The sequence below is a fragment of the Corythoichthys intestinalis genome, chromosome 9, assembly GCF_030265065.1.
Source record: "Corythoichthys intestinalis isolate RoL2023-P3 chromosome 9, ASM3026506v1, whole genome shotgun sequence".
In the NCBI taxonomy this organism is placed as follows: domain Eukaryota; kingdom Metazoa; phylum Chordata; class Actinopteri; order Syngnathiformes; family Syngnathidae; genus Corythoichthys; species Corythoichthys intestinalis.
The window spans coordinates 23,634,886-23,653,954 of NC_080403.1; the positions used below are offsets into that span (position 1 = coordinate 23,634,886).

Consider the following 19,069-nt stretch of genomic DNA (forward strand, 5'->3'; position numbering starts at 1 on the left):
ATCAGAGAAGGGAAAAGTTAGGCGGCCCTCACTGGAAAAAGTTTGGGGACCCCTGCAAGTTTAACACATATTGCTAACGGAACACCAACGACCTATATGCCAATATATACCAATATTTTTTATTTCTATTAGATAAATGTTTCAATAAAATGTTACACATTCTTATGTATTTGCCACTTATTGCCACAGTTAACATTGAGGCTTTGGGCCTCTTTTGATCTCGTTGTGAGTTTGTAAGGTTGTGACTTCTGATTAAACAAACTCGATGCCAATCAAAACGTTTGTTCTTCTTTTTCCCCAAATTAGAATTGATAAGAGAATCGATAAAGAATCTAATCGTTAAGCAATATCGATAATGGAATCGGAATCGGAAAAATCCTATCAATTCCCATCCCTAGTGGAGACGTTCGAGACATATAAAATAAACGCCAGAAGTGATTATGAGGAGTTTGTAATTTCTACATGTCACTCCAAGAGTCACAGGCATGTTAGGTAAACAAAATCATTTAATAAAGCCAAGCATTTTTCGACTACAGTACTTTATTTTTGTTTAAAAATGATTCAATGGGACAGTTATGTTTAAAACTGATCATAATTATTACATTTAAAGTGCTTAAAAAGCATTTATTAAAATATATATATATATATTTAAATCTTACTTTGGGGGAAAAAAGTGAAGAAAAAACATGTCTTATATGTTTGTCTTTCCAGTGCTAGATCTGAATAAATACATTGAGCACCAACACACACACAAAAAATGGGGGGGGGGATATGCGCTACTTCGCGATTTTTCACTTATCGCGGCGGGTTCTGGTCCCTATTAACCGCGAAAAACGATGGAATACTGTACACTGTGGTCATGATGAGTCATCCAAAGTCTTTCCAAAGAGCTATTCAAGTCATCTAGTAAAAATGTCTTTAAATTAGGGCTGTCAAACGATTAAAATTTTTAATCAAGTTAATTACAGCTTAAAAATTAATTAATCGTAATTAATCGCAATTAATCGTAATTCAAACCATCTATAAAATATGCCATATTTTTCTGTAAATTATATATATTCTGTAAAATAAATTGTTGGAATGGAAAGATAAGACACAAGATGGATATATACATTCAACATACGGTACATAAGGACTGTAGTGGGCCTTTTACTCTACTGTCATTTAAATCTGTCTATGCTGTCCTCACTCTGAAGCGTCTACTTTTTCCAAAGCTAGACAGCTAGTGAAAGACGCCTTTATAATCAGACTTCTTCCTTTTTCATCTGATTTATTAATAAAATAGCCTCAAACCATTGTCCTCTTTAGACCGTCATAAAACTACAAAAAAAAAAGTACACAAGCATTGCATTAGCAACAACGTTAGCTTAGCACGCTATACAGGTTCACTAAACATAAACAAAAAGCGTCTCATACAAAAAATAGAACATTTCGCTTACTAACATAATATGTACATTCTTTACAACAACCATACTTACGGACAAATCTTGTCCAAGGATCATATAAGCACAACATTACAACGTAGGCTTCAGCCCGAGACGTTGTGCAGCCATATGAACTGGCAAGAAAAAAACATGTCGCAAAGCGACCACAAGAGTTCGCTGTTGTGCTGCAGCACAAAAAGCCTTGCTGTAAAATTTACCAAAAGGCAGAATACTGTCTGAGCGGGACGTGTGCGTTAATTGCGTCAAATATTTTAACGTGATTAATTAAAAAAATTAATTACCACGCGTTTTATATATATATATATATATATATATATATATATATATATATATATATATATATATATATATATATATATATATATATATATTTTTTTTTTTTTTTTTTTTTTTTTAATATCGCAATATAATATCGCAAACCCCCAAAAAATCGCAGCAGTAGTTTTCAAAGATTCCTGAGGCTTTTAAAATCTCCCAGCCTGGTTCATTACTCAAAACTGCAGTCATGGGCGAGACTACCGACCTGACTGCTGTCATCATTGACACCCTCAACAAGAGGCTAAGACACAGAAAGAAATTTTTGCGCGAATAGGCTGTTCCCAGAGTGCTGTATCAAGGCACTTCAGTGGGAAGTCTGTGGGAAGGAAAAAGTGTGGCAGGAAACGCTGCACAATCCCTGAGAAAGATTGTGGAGAAGGGCTGATTCCAGACCTTGGGGGATCTGCAGAAACAGTGGACTGAGTCTGGAGTAGAAACATCCAGAGCCACTGTGCACAGGGGTGTGTTGGAAATGGCAGAAGCGCCTGACCTGTCTACAGAGAAGCAGCACTGGACTGTTGCTCAGTGGTCCAAAGTACTTTTTTCAGATGAAAGCAAATTTTGCATGTCATTTGGAAATCAAGATACCAGAGTTTGGAGGAAGACTGGGGAGAAAGAAATGCCAAAATGCCTGAAGTCCAGTGTCAAGTACCCAAAGTCAGTGCTGATCTGGGGTGCCATGTCAGCTGCTAATGTCGGTCTACTGTGTTTTATCAAGGACAGGGTCAATGCAGCTAGCTATCAGGAGATTTTGGAGCACTTCGTGCTTCCATCTGCTGAAAAGCTTTATGGAGATGAAGTTTTCAATTTTCAGCACGACCTGGCACCTGCTCACAGTGCTAAAACCACTGGTAAATGGTTTACTGACCATGGCATTACTGTCCTCAATTGGCCTGCCAACTCTCCTGACCGGAACCCTGTAGAGAATCTGTAGGATATTGTGAAGAGGAAGTTGTGAGACACTGTGGATGAGCTTAATGCCGCTATCAAAGCATCCTGGGCCTCCATAACACATCAGCAGTGCCACAGGTTGATTTTCTCCATGCCACGCCGCATTGAAGCAGTCATTTCTGCAAAAGGATTCCCGACCAAGTATTGAGTGCATAGCTGATACAATTAATTGAAGGTTGACTTTTTTATATTAAAAAACACTTTTTTGTAGTGGTCGGATGAAATATGCTGATTTTTTGAGATAGGGATTTTTGTTTTTCTTGACTTTTTTGCCCAAATCATCAATACTTAAACAATAAAAGGCTTGAATTACTTCAGTTGTGTGTAATGAATCTAAAATATATGAAAGTCTAATGTTTATCATTTCATTACAGAAAATAATGAACTTTATCACAATATGCTAATTTTTTGAGAAGGACTAGTACATATAGTAGTATACTATAAAATTAATACTATATATTTAATTTTTGTGCCCTCTGCTTTATCTATTTTCAGGTTAAAGCAAACAAAAGTTGAACAGTTTTTCCCCTCCCACAAAAATGCGGAATGCACACCAGAAAGAGCATCTGAACTCACACACAGTATTCTGAAAATGATTGTCCGGGACATTGCAATTCCTTTAACATTAAAACAATATTGACATACCACAAAAAGTTTGGATTGTCAATCGCATTGAAGGAGAGAACAAAAAAATAGATTTTTTTTTTTTATTTAGATGGAATCAAAAATGGTATTGAGTAATTTTTCACTATCAATATCCAGTTGAAATTTTAGTATTGTGACAACAGCACAAGAGATTCTATTGGGAAATGTTAGACCTGATAAAATAAGGTCAGACAATCGTATATGTTAAACCAGTCGTAAGTGCAATTGTGCATATAACCTCTGTTGAAATAAATAATGATTCAGTTAAACCAAGGGTAAAGTGGAGTGTTGACAAGCAGGTCTGTATCCAGCAAACACAGGCAAACACACATGCATGCGTGTTGACAAGACCATCTCTGTAACAGCAGCTGGCAAGGAGCAGCAGCAGTAAGAGCGCAGGACGGCTCAGCACATCAAACATTTAAAGACCAGCGTCGCCTCAGCAGCGTCCACCATCACAAAGTGAGACAAACACATTCAATGATGTTTCCATTAGTGCTTATGTGTTTGCGGTTGTGTATGTTCAATAGTACATGACGGTGAGAAGGGCGGCAGCAGCAGTATGCCAAGCTGATTTTCACTTTAACAAGTCCATGCAGTTACACTAATCAATGAGTCAAGTCAGCATTTGATTCTGCCTGCCATGTAGTTAAAAAAAAAAAAACAAGTAAAACCTCAGAGGAACAGTTAGAGAACTAGACAAAAAAACACAAATATTAATTAGTGCTAAAAATCATCATGAGAAGTATTGGTATCGGCGACCAATACAGCTATATTTGGAGTATCTTTTTGGGTCACAAGATCGGATCCGATCCATTATTCGGTTGTAGTTTCAGCACCATCAAACTTGGCGGTAGAGCAGGACGGTAAACCGAAAATTTACCGTTACCGAAATTCTTCACGATGACCGACGTAATTTTGACCATGTCGTAAATTCGGTAATTTAATAAAACAAGAAAATATAGTCTTTTCATCCCGCTTTGACTCTGTGTTGTTCAGCTATGTTCATTCCCCTTTAAGAAAGCAGACAGTGTGCTTACGTATGGAGTCACGTGGTTTTCAGGAAGCCAAACAAACAGAAGCCCGGTAGGCTAACGCTAGCGGCTAACGCTACAAGTAAACGGGATGGAGTCAGGCTTAAGTTAGCTTCGCCAAACTTTCACCCGACATTAAGTAAACTCTTGGCGGGTTTCAGACGGGCTTTCACCCCCTGTCCTCCCTGGTTCTCACGATTTCAGGAGAGGATGCTTTCAGTGCTTTCTTCTGGTAGCTAAGCGACAGGCTAACGCTAGCGACTAACGGTACAAATGAACGTGATGGAGTCGGAGAGCAGCTCTAACCTGTCGAAACGGCTGAAATTAATGAGTGGACTGGGCACGGACTTCGTGTAGCAATCATTATGTTGCGTTATTTGGTATCTGTGTGATTTCTCTGAAAGCTTCCATGATGGTAAAGCACTCAACATAAAGTATAATCCAACAGTAACGCCTATATATAATATGACAGTTTAATCGCCACAGCTGTTTTTCTGTATGTGTTTGCTTAATGGCCACAGCTATTTTTCTGTATGTGTTTGCTTTATTCTGCAATCATAAAATCTTAAATGTTTCATTGGCATCAGAGCAATACAGCTTTTATCTGGTTGTGTCTGTGTGGGGGGTGCATGTATTAAAAAATGTTCTGGGAAAAAAAAAATTGAAACCTTGACGTAAACACTTGCGTTGAATAATTATGTCACAGCAGCCATTACCAATAAGTTGTCTGAAGTGTACTGTTAAAGCTGCAAGTCATTTGTGTTAGAATGACATGTTTGCACAGTCGTCATATTGATAATGTTGTACATTTTTCAAGTCATACAAGCTGTTATAAATGTTCACACTAGAATTCTTATTGTTGTTTTTTTTAATACTTAATACTTAATGTTTAGACTGCATGGGCAATTGTTAAATTGAAATTGAAAGCTGGTAAATAAATTTAACGAGAAACTGTTAATTTGTATTCCATGCATTGATTCAAATTTTCAAATTATATAACAGTCCGCTTGGGCGAATTTATCGTCATTTATTGTTATCGAGGTAAATCTGCTCAATTTATCGTGATACGTACTTAAGGCCATATCGCCCAGCCCTACTTTGCGGCCGCTGTAAATCAACCCTAGGCAAACATGTCCACTGCGTGGGACTACTTTAGTAATCAATTATACTAAAAGGGCATTGTGTAATATTTGTAAAGAAAGCATTACTCAAGGAGGTGCCAGCAGGGATTACTTTAATACAAAAACATTGTACAGTGGTACCTCAACATACGATCGCTTCGACACATGATCTTTTCAACATCCGACGTAAAATTTGACTCGCCATTTTTTTCTACATCCGACGACATGCTCGAAATACGACGACATGACAGCACCGCAGACGAACGCACAGCGGATTTTCTTGTGTGAGAAATCAACTCAGGTTTCAAAAAGATTGGCACAGGTGGTGAAACAAGCAAAAAGGTGACGCTTACCTTCTAAATGAAGATGCAAGTTATAGGGAAATAATGAGCGTGGGGTGCGCATCCGTGAGCTGGCTCAACAATACATATCCACGGTCCCCCTCCGACCACCGTTCGCCAGACTTTATAAGTTAAAGTGACAATTATTATTGTGGTAAAATCGCCAAAGAAATCGCCAGCTTCGTCAGGTTTTTATAATTTATTTCACAACTTTTCCATCATAAAAGTGAAGGTGTTCTCAAGAAAACATTGAAAGTGAAAGTGACACTCTCAACCTCCACCGCTTCCTCTCTCTGACACGTCAGCCGCGCAGTGCGTTCAGGTACAGCAAAAACGTCCGCCACATTAGAACCCGATTCGTTACATTATTACAGGAATTATGAAAATCAATTATTATTCCGATTTTTATTAATAATTTATTTGTTTTGCTATGTGTAATTGCCATTTGTAATAGTACCAACAGTATTTAAGGATTTAGTGTAGGTTTTGGGCTGTGGAACGAATTAATGGAATTATAATGTATTCCTATGGGAAAATCTTGCATGACATACGACCAATTTGACTTACAAACAAGGTCCTGGAACGAATTAACTTCGTATGTATAGGTACCACTGTATTTGTCTTTTGTTGGATGCATTATTTTTTTGATTGTCTAAAAATATCAGCAAAACATATCTTGAAAAAATGTGATCGGAAGGCAAAAAATCTGTATCGGGACATCTCTAATTTGTGGCTTAATGGGTATACATAAGATTTAAGTACAATAACAACTAGAGCTGTGCAAAATTTACGATTCTTAGATTATTTGCGATTCGGCGGTGGAAGATTCAAGAACGATTCACAAACATCCAAATTCCGATTATTGAAATATGTCAAGTATGCCGGAACTAAAACACAGTCAGCGCGATCTTCGGGACGCAATGAGGAACGGACCGAGAGTAAACATCATGCTTGTCATTACCCAGGTAATGACAATGCTCAACTCATGGCTCTGGCTCAACTCATGCTGCTAGATAAAAAAACAATAATACCCAACTGCTGCCAACAGCTGCTACGGACTACGTCCACATAATGCTATAGTAGATATCACATGTATAAACAACTACATTCGAAATGACAGACTCTGCGACGTTAGCAGCACATGTATACAGGCATGAAAATGGGTCAGGGGTTAAAAAGGTGAGAAAGGTGTGGAGTAAATATGTTCCGGCGTTCTGCCAAAATGTCCGCCATCGGCAAAACGTCCTACATGTGGCGAATTTGACCATTTTAATTTTTCACATAAGGCTTAATATTCGAGTTAACGGGGGTTTAATTAGTTGAAGGAGTTGATTTCAACCACCATTGACTCGCGCTAGCTTAGCCACTCCGGAGCCCTGAAACTAACAAATAACTGTCAAACTGCACAGAATTTGTTCAAATCATTTCCAACGACTAATTAAACCCCGGCTAACTCAAAGATTAAGCCTAATGTAAAAACTTCTGAACTTCCCCTTTAAAATAAAGACAATTGAATATGGCCATTAAAATGTTGTCTATAAAAGTTTTAGAGCAATAAAACAAACAACAAAAATGAATCCTTCAAAGTATTTCATAATGGGTCCAAATTATTTTTCGAACAGATCATGTGACTATAGAACCTTAGAGACAGCCGTTTGCATTGCTTAGCCAAAACTACAGCTGAGGAGGCAAGATGGATATTTAGAATTTCTTTAAACCTAAGCTTTCAAAACACTCAACAACAACTGAGCTTGAACCGAGGATTGAGCACGAGCAGTATCAAAAAGTCCTGGCTGTCGTGTTACCTGTTGTGCTGTAATTCCAAGTGGTGCTTGAATTGGATCCTTATAGTGGTCGACAGTCTTTTTGAGCCAGCGCAAAGTTCGCAGCGCACGGAGATATTTTTGTTATCTTTACTGGACAAAAATGTGAAGTAATGGCTGTGTTTCCAGTGTGCAAATGCAGCCGTTTGTAGTATATCTCCTGCCTATTTCATTGCATCCTGGCGAGGTAGCAAGGCTATGTTGTTTTGGCCGCAAACTCCCAGCGCTCACGCATCATGGTAATACACGTGACCCTTTTTGTTCCATCCCCGATTAAAAAATGTGACATGTGATGTCACTCCCATGACTACAGTATTCTTCATTCTACACACATTATGTAGTAATAGTAACGCACAGGCATCAAGGAAAGTAATTTTACTCAGATTACTGATTTAGAAAAATGAACGCGTTAGATTGTTCTTTACTGAAAGAAAGTAATCAGATTAGTTACGCATTACGATACCGCGTTATTGACAACACTGCTTTTATATTACCGTTAAATACACAAGCTTGACGCTACCTTAACGGGGGCTATTTTTTCACCGGACGCTCCGGCAGTGTTCAACGCAAGCTGCAACGAACGGCAGTAACTTTGTCATACCACAAAATATGAAAACGAAAACCATTACTCACTAAATTCAATATGCTGGCAAATGCATTCATCTAAAAGCAATTGGGAGTGATACTTTACCTCCTCCAGCGAATGTGAATTTGTGCTTAGTACAAGATCATCTGTCGCAATTAGCGATCTTTGACGCTCTTTTTCCCCCCCCTCCCCGCAAACTTGTTTCTCTCTCAGCGGCTGTGATTAACCTCAATGAAGTTGCTGTCCTAGCTAAGCCTTGCCTATCATTCGTCTTTGTTAGTTTTTAGTAACTTTGTGTATTGAATTTGAAAGGAAAATGTGTGTTTTGTTTTTGACGAACTTTTTCATGAAGCTAAACTGTTGAAGCTACTCACATGTGGAAAAATACGAGTGTACAACGTTTTAAATGTATTCATTTGGTATATTTCAGTTACCACGATTTGAGAGATCAATAAATTGAAGAATTTACGCCGTGCGTTTGGAGTGCTTGTTTTTGGGTTTGCTGGAATAGCGTCACTGACACACGCAGCATTAAACAGGGGAATGGGTAAGCGCTGCCGCGCCAAGCCAATTCTGGCTGCATTTTCGACACATGAAAAATAACGAATACGTACTACTGTATGACGGAAAATTTTAGTGGTTTTGTAACCGCGACGTTTTCATAGCATGGTAATCCGTGAAGGTAACTGGCACATGCCTACAAACGACCCCCCCCCCTTAAAAATTTTCTCCTCGGATCTACACGATTCACGTAGGTCATCCTTTTTGACATCAAAACGGCGAATTTCGCCGAAAGGTGAGAGATTTTCATGCCTGTGTATAGAAAACTAGATGCAAAATGACAGACTTGCTGGGGTTAGTAAACAGCCGCCATCTTAAAGCAGTAGACTTCCCCGGACGGCTGTTGTAGCGAACCTTCCAAGCTAACCTAATTAACTTTTTATCTACAATACTCCTAAATCTTTTAAACAGTTTTAAAACTTTCACATGTCGAAAGTAGACAGAAGGGAAATTATGGAATAACAGAAGCAATTTTAACAACATTAACGGTTGATTCACAACATTAAATTAATTGAATGTAGTTTAAAGCTGCTGATACAGAATGGGGACTGAGTATTTTATTTACTGTTTTGAACTGTTAACGTGATACTGAAATAGTCGTTTATTTAAGCCTGAGAATTCTTTTGAACAATTTTTGTAAGTAATTTACGAAACATTGAAAGAAGCTAATAGCTTGGGGGGGGCTGTCATCAATAATCGATTTATAATCGAATCGTAGCCTACTAGCCGCTGAATCGTAATCGAATCGTTAGGTGCCCAAAGATTCCCACCTCTAATAACAACCATGTTATAAGTGCATCTTAATAAATTCTTATACAGCAGAAAAGTTGGGTAAATTCAGTAGGTTGATTCATAAGGATAAACTCATAGATTAAACATAGTAAAAACTTTCAAGAGGACCAATCCCTACTAAATTCCAGTAGTTTTTATGTGACATTCTAATCTCTTTAGATGGTGAATTTTAGAGTTGTGCTACACATAAGCTATATGAGTCAAAATTTTAATGAATAAAAAAAAAAAAATCATGATATTCCAATCTGTGTGTAATGTATCTAAAGTTTCCATATTAGAATTACTTTTCAATTGATAATAAAATTTGACTATTTTATTTAATAATTCATTTAAACATTTAAAATAATCTAAAATAAATGAAATAAATCAAATTTTCTCCATGACAACAAATTTATGGTAGCACAAAAACAAATAACTGAGTATTCATACTTTTGTCATCAAATATTGTATCCGGATATAGTTCTTCAAGTATCGATACTTTTCGATACTTTTGACAACCCTAATCCGCAGTACGTAAAACACACTAAAACTGGAGCCATTACCACGTCCAAAAAATCAAGTTAAGCACATTGGTAAAAAGTTCCAAAGTGCTGAGATGCACTAGTAGTAGCCAACGTCTGGTGCACCCGGTGTATCGTAACAGCGGTGTAACAGTCAGCAACATCTCCGCCGGGGAAGGATGTCGAAGCCCGCCCCGTTAATTTCCAAACAGCCACCGGTTTACCGCAGCCAAGACGCAGACCACGTTCACCCAAGCACTCGGTGCCTCTCCGGAAGCCGGTAAAAGTAAGCTAACTAGCTAAAACTACCCCGCATAGACGAATAAGGAGAAGAAAAGAGTCTTGAGTAGTAAGGCTTGGTTCTTTTTTCCCCTCCTCGAAAAGGAAATCCCTTCCCGCGGACTTGGCCAACACGTCCGGCCGCCTTGACTCACCTCTGCCCGTGAACAGGCGCTCCAAGTGAAGGGAGAGCAGCGCCCAGAAGTCGGTGGTTATCCCGGTGGGTTAAACTTGTCCCGTTAGAGCGGCGAGTTCGCCGAGCTGCTTAGCAATGGCGTGCATGTGTGTTAGAAAAGTCTGTGCATGCCTGTCTGCGTCCGCGCGCGCGTGTAGTTGGTTTTGAGGAGGGCGGGGCTAAGAGGAAAAGGAGGATGCAGGAGCTCTGTGAGGAAGGGGTGCACCGAGAAGACCACCCCCCACCACCACCACTAGTTGAGCAAAAAGATGGGTACTCACAGTTTACTGTAGTGTTGCACATATAACATTTTTTGCTAAATTAAAAAGAATTAAAAAAAATAAAAAAATTAAAAAAACTGCATACTCACTTGAATGTAAAGTAATTGCTATCATGGCTCCATTAGACACTGCTTAACTCACTGGCAGCCATTAACGGGGCTAGACGTCCAATCCACTTGAAAAGGAGGGTTGGCAGACAATGAACGAATAAATTGCACGTCTACCAGGAATAAAGTAATTGGTTCGAGGGTGCATCTTGGCCAGGGGAAGAACTTTTATTTTTAACTCGTTGACTGCCAATGGAGGAAGTCGGCGTGATGTCACGATGACGTCACCTCGCTTAGCAACGTGTCGCCATTTTGTGAAGGGGGTACGCTCAGCTTAACATTCCATAGACAGACGTCTGAAATTCATATATTTCAGGTGTGTTTTGCGTCTTTTTTCCTAAAAACGTCTTAAACGTGGCTTACTATTATCACGAGTCACTGCCGACAGACGCGAGGAGGCAATGCAATTTAAAATTAGCGTTTATTGGCGTACAAAGCTGCCGATACAAAGTCGCAGCTGATAGCTGGATATACAAAGGAATGGCCTGCAGTGGAGTTCGGAAACATCTGCAACCTCCTCATAAAGTCACCCAGTAAGTTGACCTTTATCATTTACGTGGAATATGTACTGTGTGGAACTGAGAAAATTGGAAGTATATACGAACTGATTATTTCTGCCTTTACCGGTAATCCGCCTCCAAGCTTTATTTAGCCGTCAACACGTCACGGCAAAAAAACCAATTCCCACCAGGCCAATACTATACCGATTGACTAATCAGAGCAGTTCACGGCAAAAGAAAAAAAAAACGCTTTGCGAGTTGCCGGTTAAGGTAAAAAATAACCACTGCCTAGTCTATTGAATCGTAGCAGCTAATTGGGGCAAAATATAATCGATTAAACTCACCAGTAACAAAATGTCAGCTGCAAACGTAAATGTGCTTGGATTTAGGTTCCCACAGGCGAAAATAGTCCACGGAACCATCTTCTTTTACTGTTCCTCGATTAATTGCGCTCAGCCATTTGTTACTCCTTTTTTTCCTCACGTGGAAGAATGAAGAACTTCAAATGCGGCTCCGAACTCTTCCTTGTGTGACAACCCGCAACACAGCAACTTTTAGCCATTCCGACAGAAAAAAGACAGCAAATAAGACGAAAGTTCAGTGCGTTTCTATTATAAGTGACTGGTCTTTTACCCCATTGTCAATATGGCGACGCTTTGTTGTGGCTGGTGACGTCATTAAATGCCCGGATGTCCGTCTGCCTCTATGATCAAGGCGTCCAATGGCGAATGAATGAACGTTCAATCGCTGCCACTATCCCACTTCAATTGGATTGCACTTCTCCTAGTGATTAAACTAATTGTTGGAAGAGTGCATCTTGGCCCAGAGAAAAATATACATACACTTATTTGAATTTATTTATTTATTCTTCTTCTTTTTTCCAATTTATTCCATTTTGTTTTCATTTTTTTAATATTTATTCGTATTCCTTTTATTTTATTATGAATTATTTATATATTTTAAATATGCTTTTTTGTGTCTTCTTTTTTGTGTTACTAATTTAAATAATTGGATTTTTTCCTAAATGAATTCTTCAATTAATTAATTGTATTTAACGGATAGAAAGACTTAAAAGAACCCATTCTTGATGTTTTCGTTTTTATACAATTTGTAAAATTACTTTAACTAGTAGATCACCATTGTTGTTGACGTCGCAGGGTGGTGACGTCACATGGCTACGCTACCGGGCTTCAAGAGTATGACTCTAGTGACATAAACAAGTCATCTGTTCAACCCTTTCAATATGAACCCTAAAGGAACATTAATGAATATGACAGCACTGTCACTATTTCACAAAACGAGCAGCAAAAGCAAAATGAACAGGAAAGACGGGATGAGACAAGAGTAGGGGGAAAAAACTGTGTTCTGCCAAAATATACCCAAAGTACTACCGTGCGCTTTTAGCTTGTTTTGTTTAGATGCATACAGACAGAACATACTAAAGATGCCTAAAGAAAATACTTAAAAGTAGTAATATCAAATAAGGGTGGTTTAAATATGCTACATGACTATTGTGGTCAACAGAGCAACAATCTGCTTTAAAGATACCACAAGAAAACACAATGCTCAAAAGTATGAGAGGGAAACACCTGCAAAAAGTATTTTGAGGCAATGAAAAGGTAATAAAAGACTCAATAAAAACACAAATAGTAAGTACTGGACTAAGTAAGTACTATAGTAGTGTTAGGCGTCTACCGTAACCGTACCGTAACCCGTAGTATTCGTCAAGTGACAGTGACAATCTACGTCATCACCCCGAGCCTCCAATCAGTGCTTAAAACATGGCGCCCTCCGTAGGTCAAACCATGTACTAAATATTATAGATTTTTATATCAATGGCAATATTTTATGTGTTTCTAATAACATATTTTAGTAAAAGAGAACAATTGTGGCTTATTAGAGCCTACAAGTCATTAAGTCCGAGGTTCCCTTTAATTTTTATTTTTTATTTTATTGCCAATCGGAAAATACGTGCGGCAACACTGGTACTACAAATTGATGTCAAATAGGGGGTGCAAAAACATTGTCCCATGGGCTGCAAATGGACTCTAGGCAGCAAGTTTGAGACCCCAGTCTCATATGAATTCAATGATAAAATTTAAGTGAAATATATCATAATTCGGTTATCATAATGGTTCATTATGGTTCCACATAAAAAGCCAACTGTGGCCTTGCCTGTCTACACTTTTCCACAATACACAAAGGAATAAATGATAGCCAGTGTGATTACAAAAAAGTAAGCACTTAATGATTAGGGGATACTCAGTCATTGTTGACGTGCTAATATCTTAATGGTGGGGGGAGTTGACTGTGGAGACACAGAGGCATTGCCGCTGGCGCTCATCCAGTAAGAGCGACATAAAAAAAAAAGAGAGACTAGCGCAACAGAGTCATGCCGAGTAGATTTATGATCCACTTTTTATACGGCGCCTACCGAAAAACGAGAAGATAAAATATTGATTATTTTCTCACCAGTCTTTAGGAATCCAAGCATAGTCTTTTTGTGACACTTTCCGGTCAAACAACTGCCTTCTTTTTGTTCTTTAAAGAAGTGGGGCAAGAGATGCTACACCGGTGCAAATCCATAAAATATGTAGCAAGTCAGATCTTTAAACTCACAGCCAGAGAGATATTGGGGTTAAGAGTAGAGGCAGTGTGAACGAATACTGTACTCCGTCAAGCATTATGACTTGACCCACATACAAGCATCACAACACTACACTAGTTTAAGTCTTGAGTTTTGTTGGAGTGAATCTATTTAAGCAACTAATGACTTCAGCAATTAAAGAGAAAGGAAGTTTGAGATATTATGAGTTGAACTCTAGCAGCTAGAGTGTTCGGGTAGGTTGGGCTCGCAGTCACTGAGTCATAACACTGCAAATAGACCAGCAGAAAAGCTTTCATGCAAGTGCACAATGAGGATATGATGTATATGAGATTTTAAGAAAGCCATTTTTAAAAATATTCCTTTTCAAATTGGACACTCTTGGTCCTGCTGATGGTATGCGCGCACACACATGAAGTTGGCTGTGTTTCTCTCAGTGAGAGAGGTTTATGAACTTCGGTTTCAGTGTAATAGCAACTTTGTATTCAACTAAAATGAAAATATAATAAACTTAATTGTAGAAAATTAAGTGTTTGAAAAATAGTTGCTGTATGTAATGAATGTCATGAAATAATTGTTTCTCTCCCTGTGGGACATTCATGCACATCAGTTTTGCAGTGGAGCTGCAACTATATAAAATATAAATTTGAAAAAAAGATAAGTAGCTGCTGAATACATTAATGTTGTATTAATCTCTCTTTGGGAGACATCCTCTATTTTGAAGTGGAATCTTTTTATGATAAAGTTATGACTACACATTATGATAGTGATTCTTTGGACAACGATACAATAAAAGGGCCTTTGATGGATTTAATACAATACTATGTACATTTAACACTATCAGTTAGATTTTACATACAGCAATAAAAGATACATTTTTCACAATTCTGATGATTTTTTGCTGAAACGTTTTAGTTATTTGAATGAATACAGCATATCTAAAAGATGACAATGTTCAGCAATGTTTTGTGTTTCAATGGATTTGACGATGACGTTATTTAAGCAGCCCATGTATCCATCCACATGGATTGTCACTGTCCTAAAAACTACAAGTTGGTATGGAGAAACACTTCCTTCTTTCAATGTGCAGATTATTATATATGCACTGCTTGCACTTATACCAAAAACAGAACTGACATCACAAGCATGATAGTTCTATTTTGTTTGTGGAAGTTGACTTTTTCATTGGCATTCCAGGAATATTGTCATACACTTGTATAGCACCTTTCCACCTTCAAACCTTTGACACTATATCGTAATTTACCCAGTGCTTAATTTGTAAATCATAAGGTGCCGGAACGCAAAGTATACAGTGCCTTGCAAAAGTATTCGGCCCCCTTGAATCTTGCAACCTTTCGCCACATTTCAGGCTTCAAACATAAAGATATGAAATTTAATTTTTTTGTCAAGAATCAACAACAAGTGGGACACAATCGTGAAGTGGAACAACATTTATTGGATAATTTAAACTTTTTTAACAAATAAAAAACTGAAAAGTGGGGCGTGCAGTATTATTCGGCCCCTTTACTTTCAGTGCAGCAAACTCACTCCAGAAGTTCAGTGAGGATCTCTGAATGATCCAATGTTGTCCTAAATGACCGATGATGATAAATAGAATCCACCTGTGTGTAATCAAGTCTCCGTATAAATGCACCTGCTTTGTGATAGTCTCAGGGTTCTGTTTAAAGTGCAGAGAGCATTACGAAAACCAAGGAACACACCAGGCAGGTCCGAGATACTGTTGTGGAGAAGTTTAAAGCCGGATTTGAATACAAAAAGATTTCCCAAGCTTTAAACATCTCAAGGAGCACTGTGCAAGCCATCATATTGAAATGGAAGGAGCATCAGACCACTGCAAATCTACCAAGACCCGGCCGTCCTTCCAAACTTTCTTCTCAAACAAGGAGAAAACTGATCAGAGATGCAGCCAAGAGGCCCATGATCACTCTGGATGAACTGCAGAGATCTACAGCTGAGATGGGAGAGTCTGTCCATAGGACAACAATCAGTCGTACACTGCACAAATCTGACCTTTATGGAAGAGTGGCAAGAAGAAAGCCATTTCTCAAAGATATCCATAAAAAGTCTCATTTAAAGTTTGCCACAAGCCACCTGGGAGACACACCAAACATGTGGAAGAAGGTGCTCTGGTCAGATGAAAGCAAAACTGAACTTTTTGGCCACAATGCAAAACGATATGTTTGGCGTAAAAGCAACACAGCTCATCACCCTGAACACACCATCCCCACTGTCAAACATGGTGGTGGCAGCATCATGGCTTGGGCCTGCTTTTCTTCAGCAGGGACAGGGAAGATGGTTAAAATTGACGGGAAGATGGATGCAGCCAAATACAGGAACATTCTGGAAGAAAACCTGTTGGTATCTGCACAAGACCTGAGACTGGGACGGAGATTTATCTTCCAACAGGACAATGATCCAAAACATAAAGCCAAATCTACAATGGAATGGTTCAAAAATAAATGTATCCAGGTGTTAGAATGGCCAAGTCAAAGTCCAGACCTGAATCCAATCGAGAATCTGTGGAAAGAGCTGAAGACTGCTGTTCACAAACACTCTCCATCCAACCTCACTGAGCTCGAGCTGTTTTGCAAGGAAGAATGGGCAAGAATGTCAGTCTCTCGATGTGCAAAACTGATAGAAACATACCCCAAGCGACTTGCAGCTGTAATTGGAGCAAAAGGTGGCGCTACAAAGTATTAACGCAAGGGTGCCGAATAATATTGCACGCCCCACTTTTCAGTTTTTTATTTATTAAAAAAGTTTAAATTATCCAATAAATTTTGTTCCACTTCACGATTGTGTCCCACTTGTTGTTGATTCTAGACAAAAAATTAAAATTTTATATCTTTATGTTTGAAGTCTGAAATGTGGCGAAAGGTTGCAAGGTTCAAGGGGGCCGAATACTTTTGCAAGGCACTGTATATAACAGCGCAGGGATGACAAGACGGGCACAGGTCCTGGAACATACGCAGAAAATGGTGCTGAAAACAACACGCAAATGCCCACTTGCCATGCTGTGGGACTTACAACCCTCAATTTCAGATAATATCCATGGCATTAATGTTATGACAGCAATTTACAATTATTTAGGCTATACTCTGCACAGTACGGGCAATTGCCCACATAACCACAGGGGGGACTTACAGTACACAGTCAGCAATTAGTTTCTCAACAGGTGTAACTTGTAAAACATAAAGAAAAATCAGAGATTACGATAACGCAAACCCATTCTTTTGCAAGTTTCATCGCCCCATCGTCTCTGACCCCAAAGTTCCCACCGCCTTACAAATTGTGCAGTCCAAACCCGAATTTCCCATTAGGGTACTGGCCTGTTGCTCCAGCTGTTGGTAGTCCACCTGGCTGGCTGATGGCGCTGTAGGTGGCCCCCATGCCAGGTGGCGCTGAACCTGACCAGCTGCTGCCACGGTAGCAGTCTCCAGCCCCGGCTTGGCTGGCTGTCTGTGAACCTGGCTAGCTGCTGCGGCGCTAGCCTCCTGCTGGTCCACCCGTTAGCATGATCACTGCAGCTGCCCTCATCGCTGGTTGTTGCTTTTCTGACTCTTTTTAACCAGCTTCCTTCTTTTTGGAAAAAGATAGAAAATGCAACTGTCTTTTTGGCATGTTGAAATACCGTTTAATCCTGGCTGTTTGCTCCCCAGATGCCGCAAATTTCCCGAGGTTTTTTTTTTTTGTTTTGTTTTTTTGTTTTGTCAGGGGTGTGATTTTTTTGGTCCAGCTTTTCAGCGCATCAACAAATCTCCGACTCTTTCAAATGACCTAATGACGTTTTATAAAAGACATGCAGTTGTTGGGATTTGTTCCATACATTAATTTATGCATATTATTGTTTTATTTTATACATTTTTTAAAAACGTTTTAACAGAGTTTTAACAGAATTCACCTGCGAAAGGAATGTTGGCAAGTTGTGTAGTTCCCGTGGGGAAGGGTTTCGTTAAAGGAAAAGCCAGAAGTAAAACAGTCTTCTCCGGCGAGTGCATGCAAGTGTGACGTGCGTTGTTATTTTGGGCGGTTTCAATGTAAATAAAACAACACAGCTCGGCTTCGTGGTTCGACACTCCTCCTCAGACTCCTGTACTAGCTCGCCACAATATTATTATTATTTTCTATACACGCGAGGTGCTGGATCTGCCCAAATAAGTCCCGGAACACAGAGAGGCCAAAATCAAGAGGTGCCGGATCTTGTTCCGGCAGGATCTGGCACAAATTAACCCCTGCATTTACCTACTGATGACGAAGTGTCAGGAGAAACTTGGAGTTCAGTATCTCACTCGAGGATACTAACATGAGGTCACCAGGGCGAAGAATTGAACCTCTGGGTTGTGGAACAACTTCTTTACTATCCATTTTGACTAGGAGAACTGGCAGCAATCAAACAACTGCTGTCAGCCCTCCCGGTCAAAATGGATTAAACGTCTAGTGCCATCTATGTGAGCAAACGAGTTAACAAGGAATATTCAAAAACACCATATTACACATACATACAATATAATACCTGTATACCATTACAATCAAGAATAGTGCAAAATCAAATTTACGCTATACCTAAAACATCCAATTTCTGGTAACCTGAGGTTTTCCCATAGCAAATAAATAACTGAGTATCAATACTTTAGCAAGTAATATATTGTATCCAGATGCAACATTTTAAGCAATTTAAATATTGTATCCAAATACAACATTTTTATATCAATTATTCGATATTTTTTTGTATTTTTGACAACCCTATTTGATACATAAGGTCACATTGCAATGCATGTGCAATGCATGTTTCTGATGGTATATATCAGGTTTTTCCTGGGCAAAAAATATCATATTGCTCATGTGGATGGCTGAAAAAGCCATGTATCAAATATTATAAATGACCACTATTATTTTCTATTTGAAAAATATTTAATGTCCCGATTACTCCGGTTTCCCCCCACATCCCAAAAACATGCATGGTAGGCTGATCAAACACTCTAAA

The 19,069-nt window shown here is 38.9% G+C and overlaps 1 protein-coding gene across 1 annotated transcript in view; it reads right to left on the bottom strand.

The window, feature by feature from the left end:
* ppp1r16b (protein phosphatase 1, regulatory subunit 16B) overlaps positions 1–10,706 on the bottom strand; it is a 166,491-nt gene extending 155,785 nt beyond the window's left edge. The window contains exon 1 of the mRNA XM_057844875.1: positions 10,552–10,706. The gene's annotated coding sequence lies outside the window, so the exon portion shown is untranslated. The remainder of the gene's footprint in view (positions 1–10,551) is intronic.
* Between the last annotated feature and the right edge of the window lie 8,363 nt (positions 10,707–19,069).